The sequence below is a fragment of the Eriocheir sinensis genome, unplaced genomic scaffold, assembly GCF_024679095.1.
Source record: "Eriocheir sinensis breed Jianghai 21 unplaced genomic scaffold, ASM2467909v1 Scaffold80, whole genome shotgun sequence".
In the NCBI taxonomy this organism is placed as follows: Eukaryota; Metazoa; Arthropoda; class Malacostraca; order Decapoda; family Varunidae; genus Eriocheir; species Eriocheir sinensis.
The window spans coordinates 730,917-739,998 of NW_026112165.1; the positions used below are offsets into that span (position 1 = coordinate 730,917).

Sequence of the window (9,082 nt, forward strand, 5' to 3'; positions counted from 1 at the left end):
CCACCGTATTTGAGAGAATTATTACACGAAATACAGCCCGGTGAAGGTATTAACACTCGCCGAGCCACTTCTGGAATCACACTTCATGAACCACAAAAGCACTGATTTGTTCGATGTATCTTAGCTTCGCAGCATTCTCAAGCGATCTCGCGTAATCACTTAACACAAATGATGCTGAAGGTCCTGCCAGTTGCCCGCGGGTAGTGACTTAGGGAGGGGGCACACGTGGTGCGTCTGCTCACTCTGCTGGGGAGGGGACCACCAGTGGGTCTGCAGACGACGCTATTTCGTGACGTCACTGCAAAACCTCTATACTCTTAAGAACATAAGGGGCCATATTCTTAAACATTTCGGGGTAAAGATTCGTTTTAGGTCCGTGCCAGTATATCATAATCTACTTTATGAAACATCACTATCTCTTCATATATCTTTTCTACAAACCTTCAACAGTCATGGAAACGCTTTGAAAATCCAATTCAAGGACTTTATTTTTTACCCTTTGAAAATAGGGGATAATGGTGCGGAGCTTAGTTGACCCCGCAGCCTACACTACCTCACCCGCCACGTTGGGTTTCTCCTCCTCCTCCTCCTCCTCCTTCTCCTCCTTTTCCTCCCTCTCGCTAGCTCCCCTTTCTTGACCTCTACCTCGTCTTTTGCTATTTTATCCTCCTCCTCCTCCTCACGCGTGGGTCAGTGAAATGGGTATGCCTGGGAAAGGTAAACTGAGGTAACCTGCGTGTCACAATCGGTCCAGTGTCGCCGGCTGAGGGGGTCTGCTGTTCACGGGTCACGGGCCAAGCGAGGAGCGCGCCGGGGTAATGTGTAGGTTGAATGTAGGGAAGTGAGCCAGTCATGTATTAGCACAGGTATGAAGGGGTATACATTAAGGTTAGGCTAGGAAGGTTAGGTTAGGTTAGGTGTGGGTTTTATGGTTAAGGGGAGATTGTGTGCTGATAGCGGAGACAGTAACAGGAGGAGGCAGGCAGATGTAGAAGTCACCCAACCAGCCAGGTATTAGTACAGGTGTGAAGGGGGTATACAGGAAGGTTAGGTTAGGTTAGGTGTGGGTTTTATGGGGGAGGGAAGATTTGTGCTTATAGCGGAGAGAGTAACAGGAGGGGAGGCAGGCAGAGGTAGAAGGAGTCACCCAACCAGCCAGGTATTAGTACAGGTGTGAAGGGGGTATACAGGAAGGTTAGGTTAGGTTAGGTGTGGGTTTTATGGGGGAGCGTAGATTGTGTGCTGATAGCGGAGACAGTAGCAGGAGGGGAGGCAGGCAGAGGTAGAAGAGTCACCCAACCAGTCAGGTATTAGTACAGGTGTGAATGGGGTTTAAGGGCCATATTCTTAAACGTAAAAGAACATAAGAACGTAAGGAGTCTGCAAGAGGCCGGTTGGTCTATACAAGGCAGCTCCTGTAAGTCTAATCCCACCTTACCTCACTATCCATGTTAGATCGTTAAGTGGTTTGTTAGTTTGTTTGTTAATGGGTAGTCAAACAGCTGTATTACCGTTAGTTAGGTAGGTTAGTTAAATAGATAGTTTGATAGTTAGTTAAGCAGTTAGAGTCAGTTAGTTAATTTTACTATATTCTGTATTTATTTATTTATTTGTTTATATTATTTTTTGTTATTTTTTTTCTTTTTCCTTTCTTTCTTTTCTTTTTTTCTATTTGTTTCTTTTTCTTTTCTTTTTCTTTCTTTTTTCCTTTGTGTTTTCTTGCTGTTGGTTTTCTTTCTTTATGTTCTTTTTTGGTGTTCTTTTTTCCTATCATCCTTTTGTTGATGTTCGTTGGTCTGGGTGAGCCGCTTTCCTCCCAGAAGAGACCCACCCATAATTTTGGAGATGTTGTTAGGGCCGAAAGGTGGATGATGTTTGTTTTATTTTATTTTCTTGATGTCGTGTTTTTCATTCTTTTATTGCATTTGTTTTCTTTTTCGATGTTTTCCTGTTCTTTTTCTTTTTACTTCTTTTTGATGTTTTTTGTTGTTATTTTTTTCCCATCATCCTTTTGTTGATGTTCCTTGGTCTGGATGAGCCGCTTTCCTCCCAGAAGAGACCCATCCATAATTTTGGTGATGTTGTGTGGGGCCGAAAGGTGGATGATGTTTCTTTGTATTTCTCTTTTCTCGATGTTGCTCATTTATTTCTGTTGCTTTTCTTTTTCGATGTTTTTTCTGTTCTTTTTCCATATTTTTTTGGTGTTCTTTTCTATATCATCCCTTGTTGATGTTCTTTGGTCTGGGTGAGCCGCTTTCTCCCCAGAAGAGACCCACCCATAATTTTGGCGATGTTAGGGCCTAAAGGTGGATGATCTTTTTGTTTCTTTTCTTGATGTTTCGTTTCTGTATTTTCCATTTTTCTGGTGTTCTTTTTTATTTTCCTTTTCTTTGGTGTTCCCATCGCGTGGATTGTCTACGACAGTATAACGAGCACCACAAGCCCGGGTTTATTTAGAGTTTGCTCTCCTAGGCAGATTGCCTACCACGGCTGACGACCTCCACCTGCCCGGGTTTATTGTTCGGAGTTTGCTCTCCTAGGCAGATTGCCTACCACGGCTGACGAGCTCCACCTGCCCGGGTTTATTGTTCGGAGTTTGCTCTCCTAGGCAGACTGCCTACCACGGCTGACGAGCTCCACCTGCCCGGGTTTATTGTTCGGAGTTTGCTCTCCTAGGCAGACTGCCTACCACGGCTGACGAGCTCCACCTGCCCGGGTTTATTGTTCGGAGTTTGCTCTCCTAGGCAGATTGCCTACCACGGCTGACGAGCTCCACCTGCCCGGGTTTGTTGTTCGGAGTTTGCTCTCCTAGGCAGATTGCCTACCACGGCTGACGAGCTCCACCTGCCCGGGTTTGTTGTTCGGAGTTTGCTCTCCTAGGTGAATTGCCTACCACGGCTAACGAGCCTCACCTGCCCGGGTTTGTTGTTCGGAGTTTGCTCTCCTAGGTGAATTGCCTCCCACGGCTAACGACCTCCACCTGCCCGGGTTTGTTTAGAGTTTGCTCTCCTAGGTGAATTGCCTACCACGGCTAACGAGCCTCACCTGCCCGGGTTTGTTTAGAGTTTGCTCTCCTAGGTGAATTGCCTACCACGGCTAACGACCTCCACCTGCCCGGGTTTGTTTAGAGTTTGCTCTCCTAGGTGAATTGCCTACCACGGCTAACGAGCCCCACCTGCCCGGGTTTGTTTAGAGTTTGCTCTCCTAGGTGAATTGCCTCCCACGGCTAACGAGCACCTGCCGGGGGTTTTTGTTGTGAGTTTGCTCTCCTAGGTGAATTGCCTACCACGGCTAACGACCTCCACCTGCCCGGGTAGATAGTTCGTGCTTTGCTCTCCTAGGTGAATTGCCTCCCACGGCTAACGACCTCCACCTGCCCGGGTTTATTGTTCGGAGTTTGCTCTCCTAGGTGAATTGCCTCCCACGGCTAACGAGCTCCACCTGCCCGGGTTTGTATAGAGTTTGCTCTCCTAGGTGAATTGCCTCCCACGGCTAACGACCTCCACCTGCCCGGGTTTGTATAGAGTTTGCTCTCCTAGGTGAATTGCCTCCCACGGCTAACGACCTCCACCTGCCCGGGTTTATTGTTCGGAGTTTGCTCTCCTAGGTGAATTGCCTCCCACGGCTAACGACCTCCACCTGCCCGGGTTTATTGTTCGGAGTTTGCTCTCCTAGGTGAATTGCCTTCCACGGCTAACGACCTCCACCTGCCCGGGTTTATTGTTCGGAGTTTGCTCTCCTAGGTGAATTGCCTCCCACGGCTAACGACCTCCACCTGCCCGGGTTTGTTTAGAGTTTGCTCTCCTAGGTGAATTGCCTCCCACGGCTAACGACCTCCACCTGCCCGGGTTTATTGTTCGGAGTTTGCTCTCCTAGGTGAATTGCCTTCCACGGCTAACGACCTCCACCTGCCCGGGTTTGTGTTCAGTTTGCTCTCCCAGGTGAATTGCCTCCACGGCTAACGACCTCCACCTGCACGGGTTTATTGTTCTTAGTTTGCTCTCCTATGTGAATTGCCTACCACGGCTAACGACCTCCACCTGCCCGGGTTTATTGTTCAGTTTGCTCTCCTAGGTGAATTGCCTTCCACGGCTAACGACCTCCACCTGCCCGGGTTTGTATAGAGTTTGCTCTCCTAGGTGAATTGCCTACCACGGCTAACGACCTCCACCTGCCCGGGTTTGTATAGAGTTTGCTCTCCTAGGTGAATTGCCTACCACGGCTAACGAGCCTCACCTGCCCGGGTTTGTATAGAGTTTGCTCTCCTAGGCAGATTGCCTACCACGGCTAACGACCTCCACCTGCCCGGGTTTGTAGCCGGAAGATCTCCGGCACCTCCATCGGGGCCCCGAGGGACGCCGAGGAGCCCTGCCTGGAGCCCTCCATTCCTGCCATGCTCGCCAGGGAGACCTTGGGCTCGCTGGCGCTCCACACCCCCGCCGAGGCGAGGATGCAAGAACTCGCTTCTTAAAACTACCAGACTGGATTATAAAATTAATCATAATTACTGTGAAGGCGCCGGTCACCGCGTTTATCGGTTCAGGGATGGAAGACCGACGGGCCTGGGAAACGCGCACAAGCATCCAAAGGAATCTCGCGACGGCTTGCGACGCAGCATCCGTTTCCCTTTTCTTTCTCATTCCAATTTTTCTTTTTTATTATATTTTCCTTCTCTGATTGATTGATGGATTGATTTTACTTGGTAGGAATCTGTTCACCAATTAACATCATTCAGGTGTACATTGCACCCACACACCTGCCGAGAGAAAACACCAGTGAGAGTGCTGACGCTCACGAGGACGGCCCGCTAGAGTTTCCTAACATTCGCATCAGCCCACTTCTCCTTAGTCGTCTGTCTCTTTTTTTTTCTCTTCTCTGTTTCATTCTATTTCTCCCTTTCTTTCATCCTTGCTCTCCATCTATGAATTTATTTATTTATTTCTCTCTCTCTCTCTCTCTCTCTCTCTCTCTCTCTCTCTCTCTCTCTCTCTCTCTCTCTCTCTCTCTCTCTCTCTCTACACACACACACACACACACACACACACACACACACACACACACACACACAGCTTTCGTAGGCGTTGTGGGTATTGCCAGGAGTAGTTTAATGACCCTGGTTGTAGTCTGACATCCTATCTGTACTGTGGACCTAAAAAAAACACTCATGAGAATCCGACTGATCTGCTTTGACCCCTGTGGAAAAAGTTGGTATGAGAGACAGAAGCGTCTGAGAATACCGGCCTAGGAGTTGTCATGTATAAGTCGAGTGTCCTCTTGTTGGGTTAAGGATATGCACTGTTAATTATTTATTCATTTATTGGCATCACAGGAGGCGGCTCAAAGACAAAACAAAACACACTCACTAAAAAAACACCAACCACTTCTCCCACAAAAACACTCACCATCATGTGTTGTTTTCTTTTTTTTCTCTCCCATTTATATATTTATTTTCGCATCATAGCAGGCAAACATTAACACACAGCACACACAAAAAACGATAACCACTTCTCCCACCATCAGAAAACAGTCACCATAATGTGCTTTTTCTATTTTTTTCTCTCCCACTTATCTAATTATTTTCGCATCACGGGCAGCTCAAGGTAACACAACATACACCAATAGAAACTAACCACTTCCAATCAAGCACAAACGATCATCATCACCATTCTTCTTTCTCCCATTTATCTGTTTATTTTCGCATCACAGGAAGCAGCTCAAAGGTAAAACAATAACACACAAAAAGTCTGTCCACCACTTCTCCTCCCACAAACACACGAAAAAAATAGCTGCCATCAAGTGCTTTTTATCTTTTTTTCTTTTCTTTCATTGATTCATTGAGTTTTCACATCATAGGAGTTTCATTTGATGTTGATGAAAGTTCAGCATGCAGCTTTTTTTTATATTTATATTGCCATTGTGCGCAACTTATTCTCTGAGTATGTCGGAAAAAATGACTGAACGAGATGGGGAAGCAAAATGGGGTTCGATCCTTATGAGAAGAAAGTTTTATCTACGAATTATTGGGTCTGGATTAAAGTCTTCCTCCACCTCTTCCGCTGCTTCCTCCTCTTCCTCCTGTTCTTCCTCCACTTACCCTCTTCTAGGTTCTATCTGTACACCTCTATATAGTTTCTCGTGGAAATACTACAAGAATACACAGTCGTTCCACGCTACAGCATGATGACACACACACTCATCTCTGACCCTAAATCTAGGCTCCAGTTCTCAAAAACACAACAACAAAAAAAAGGGAAGAAAACTCATGTGTGTGAAAGATAAATATAAAAAAAAGAAAAAAAAAAAAACCCTGATGTTAAGGTACTACAGTCCAGTACAGCAGTTTAGTAAGCTCCCAAACCAAAAAACACAAACACGACGAAAAATATCGTTTTTTTTTTTTTCTTTTTCAGCAGAGGCAGGAGCAAAAGAAGGTAAGGGTAAAGAATAAAGAAAAAACACTATAAAAGGAATTTTCGTCGTTTCGTGTTTGGCTTGGGGAGGGTTGGCAAACGTGCTGTATGTTTACGAAAGTGCGTCGCCTCCTCTGGCGACGGCCGCGGCGACGCTGTAGTCGCCGTAGCCGTGAAATAGCTCGCAGAGGGTTTAGGGTCGTGGAGCATAGTTAAACTACTCCAACCGAACTTTACGACCTACTAACGTGGGGTCTGCGCCCCCCTCGACCGCCCTTCTAACCAGCCCCCCCCCCTTGACCCCCCCACATGTATATGTGACTTATTTCAGCGAGGAGGTATTTCTCGCAACACCGGCTGCAGCGTCGCCGCGGCCGCCGCCAGAGGAGGCGACGCGCTTTCGTAAACATTAATCCCAAAAGTATTCAGGGTGCATGTTGGGTAAGGTCATCTGTGCTTTGCTGAGCTGACTAATCCATGTATGGCTGGGCCAGCAGCCGGAAAATGCTTACGCAGGGACACTCATGTAAGAGACCTCCTCGGGAGGGCAGAAAGTGACGCGCCCTCGTCTCGGGAGGGTGAAAGTGACGCGCCCTCGTCGTGGTTAGACCTCTGGCGAAAAGTTGTACTTCCCGTCTACCTCTCTAGGTTATCCCCTATTTTCAGGAGTAAAAAAAATAGAGTCCTTGAATTGGATTTTCAAAGCGTTTCCGTGACTGTTGAAGGTTTGTAAAAAAGACCTATGAAGAGATACTGATGTTTCATAAAGTAGGTAATGAGATACTGGCACGGACCTAAAACGAATCTTAACCCATTTCGGCGCCCGAGCTCACATATTTGACACGGTTTTCGTACGAGTTTTCGGTATTTCCAGGAGTATTTTAATGGTCCTAGTAGTAGTTTGATTATTCTTCTGTACCATGAACCTGAAAACACTCTCATGAGAACCCAATTGATCCCCTTTTTGGCCTTTGGAAATAGTTGGTGTGAGAGGCGGAAGTGTCTGCCAATACTAACCAAGGAGTCTGCAACAGGCCGGTGGGCGTATACATGGCAGCTCCCGTGAACCTGACCCCACCTAACGTCACTATTCACTCTGATCTTCATAATCTTCACCCATTACTAGTCCACTGCAGCATAGAGGCCTTTCCCAACGTCCTCCACTAACCTAACCCCACTCTGACCTTCATAATCCTGTCATGACTAATCCACTGCAGCATAGAGGCCTTTCCCAACGTCCTCCATCTATCCTAACCCCACCTAACTTAACCTAACCCCACTCTGACCTTCATAATCCTCAGTCATGACTAATCCACTGCAGCATAGAGCCCTTTCCCAACGTCCTCCACCCCTCTCTGTTTGATATATTACTCCAGTGTTGCAGGAGACGATAATATAATATAATATAATATAATATAATTTAATCAGTCATAGGACAACAGGCTTGGACACCACTGTATAATTACTCCATCGTGCTTTGGCAAATACTCTTAACTAATATAATCTTCATCTTCAGGCATTGCTAGTCTACTGCAGAACAAAGGCCTTTCCCAACGTCCTCCACCCTTCCCTGTTATTATACTCCATCGTGGTTTGGCAAATATTCAAACTTCATCTAATCTTCATCTTAAGGCCTTGCTAGTCCAATACAAAACAAAGGCCTTTCCCAGCGTCCTCCACCTTTCTATGTTAGGTGTTAGACCTCTTCATCCTGCTCTGGCAAATGCTCTAACTTTAGGGATTGACACTGTAAACTTCATATCGTCAGTCTATGGCAGAGGTCTTTCTCAATGGTCCATCTCTATTCCTTCACCTTTCTCTGATTGATGTTAGATTACGCCATCCTGCTCCGGCAAATGCTCTAACTTAAGTGACTGCAATACTCTGATATTCATCATCGTAAGTTATTACTAGTCTATTACAAAGGCCTTTCCCAGTTGTCTGTTCCTCTACCTTTCTCTGTTTGATGTTAGTGTACTCCATCCTGCTCCGGCCAATGATCTAATGTAATCTCTCCACCTGCTCGCCCTCTGCCCGCCCTGACTAGTACGTGTTCTGGGTCGTCACTGTTGCGTTGGCTGTCCTCCTGATGTCAGTTCTCCGCGTGCTGTGTCCCGCCGAGTCCATTTCTCGTTCTTGTTTGTTGTTAGATTATCTTTATTTTTTGTTTGTTACCTAACCGATGATGCTCTCTCTCTCTCTCTCTCTCTCTCTCTCTCTCTCTCTCTCTCTCTCTCTCTCTCTCTCTCTCTCTCTCTCTCTCTCTCTCTCTCTCTCTCATCTCCTCCCCATCCTCCTCCTGACCACACTCACAAGCATACATACACACACATACATACATTCACTCACACACAAACAAACATATATCTATATATATATATATATATATATATATATATATATATATATATATATATATATATATATATATATATATATATATATATATATATATATTTTATATATATATATATGGTATATATATATATATATATATATATATATATATATATATATATATATATATATATATATATATATTTATTAAGGCTCAGATAGCTATTTATAATGGCGCAATAATTCTGCCCTCATGCTGCCCTGAACTCATTCTTGATTTCACTTGGGCAGCTTCTTCGAGAGTTCAGGTTGATAGGTGATCTTCAAGACAGCAT

At 45.6% G+C, this 9,082-nt stretch overlaps 2 long non-coding RNA genes across 34 annotated transcripts; one reads left to right on the plus strand and one right to left on the minus strand.

The window, feature by feature from the left end:
* Nucleotides 1–1,757: 1,757 nt before the first annotated feature.
* Nucleotides 1,758–4,310, minus strand: LOC126994477 (uncharacterized). 29 transcript variants are annotated; one of them, XR_007749167.1, is made up of 6 exons: nucleotides 4,166–4,310; nucleotides 3,702–3,769; nucleotides 3,507–3,633; nucleotides 2,845–2,912; nucleotides 2,709–2,776; nucleotides 1,758–2,572 (listed from the first exon to the last, which is right to left on the minus strand). It is a non-coding gene; the product is annotated as an uncharacterized LOC126994477 (long non-coding RNA). The 29 variants fall into 29 exon arrangements; XR_007749174.1 differs by lacking the exon at nucleotides 3,507–3,633 and adding an exon at nucleotides 2,981–3,104 and having other exon boundaries at nucleotides 3,702–3,834; XR_007749186.1 differs by lacking the exons at nucleotides 3,507–3,633; nucleotides 3,702–3,769 and adding exons at nucleotides 2,981–3,104; nucleotides 3,634–3,701 and having other exon boundaries at nucleotides 4,166–4,242.
* LOC126994478 (uncharacterized) lies at nucleotides 2,768–4,324 on the plus strand. Of its 5 annotated transcripts, none has more exons than XR_007749195.1 (6): nucleotides 2,768–2,880; nucleotides 3,079–3,143; nucleotides 3,342–3,409; nucleotides 3,540–3,675; nucleotides 3,809–3,876; nucleotides 4,205–4,324. It is a non-coding gene; the product is annotated as an uncharacterized LOC126994478 (long non-coding RNA). The 5 variants fall into 5 exon arrangements; XR_007749194.1 differs by having other exon boundaries at nucleotides 4,140–4,260; XR_007749192.1 differs by lacking the exon at nucleotides 4,205–4,324 and adding an exon at nucleotides 4,075–4,195.
* The last annotated feature ends 4,758 nt before the right edge of the window (nucleotides 4,325–9,082 follow it).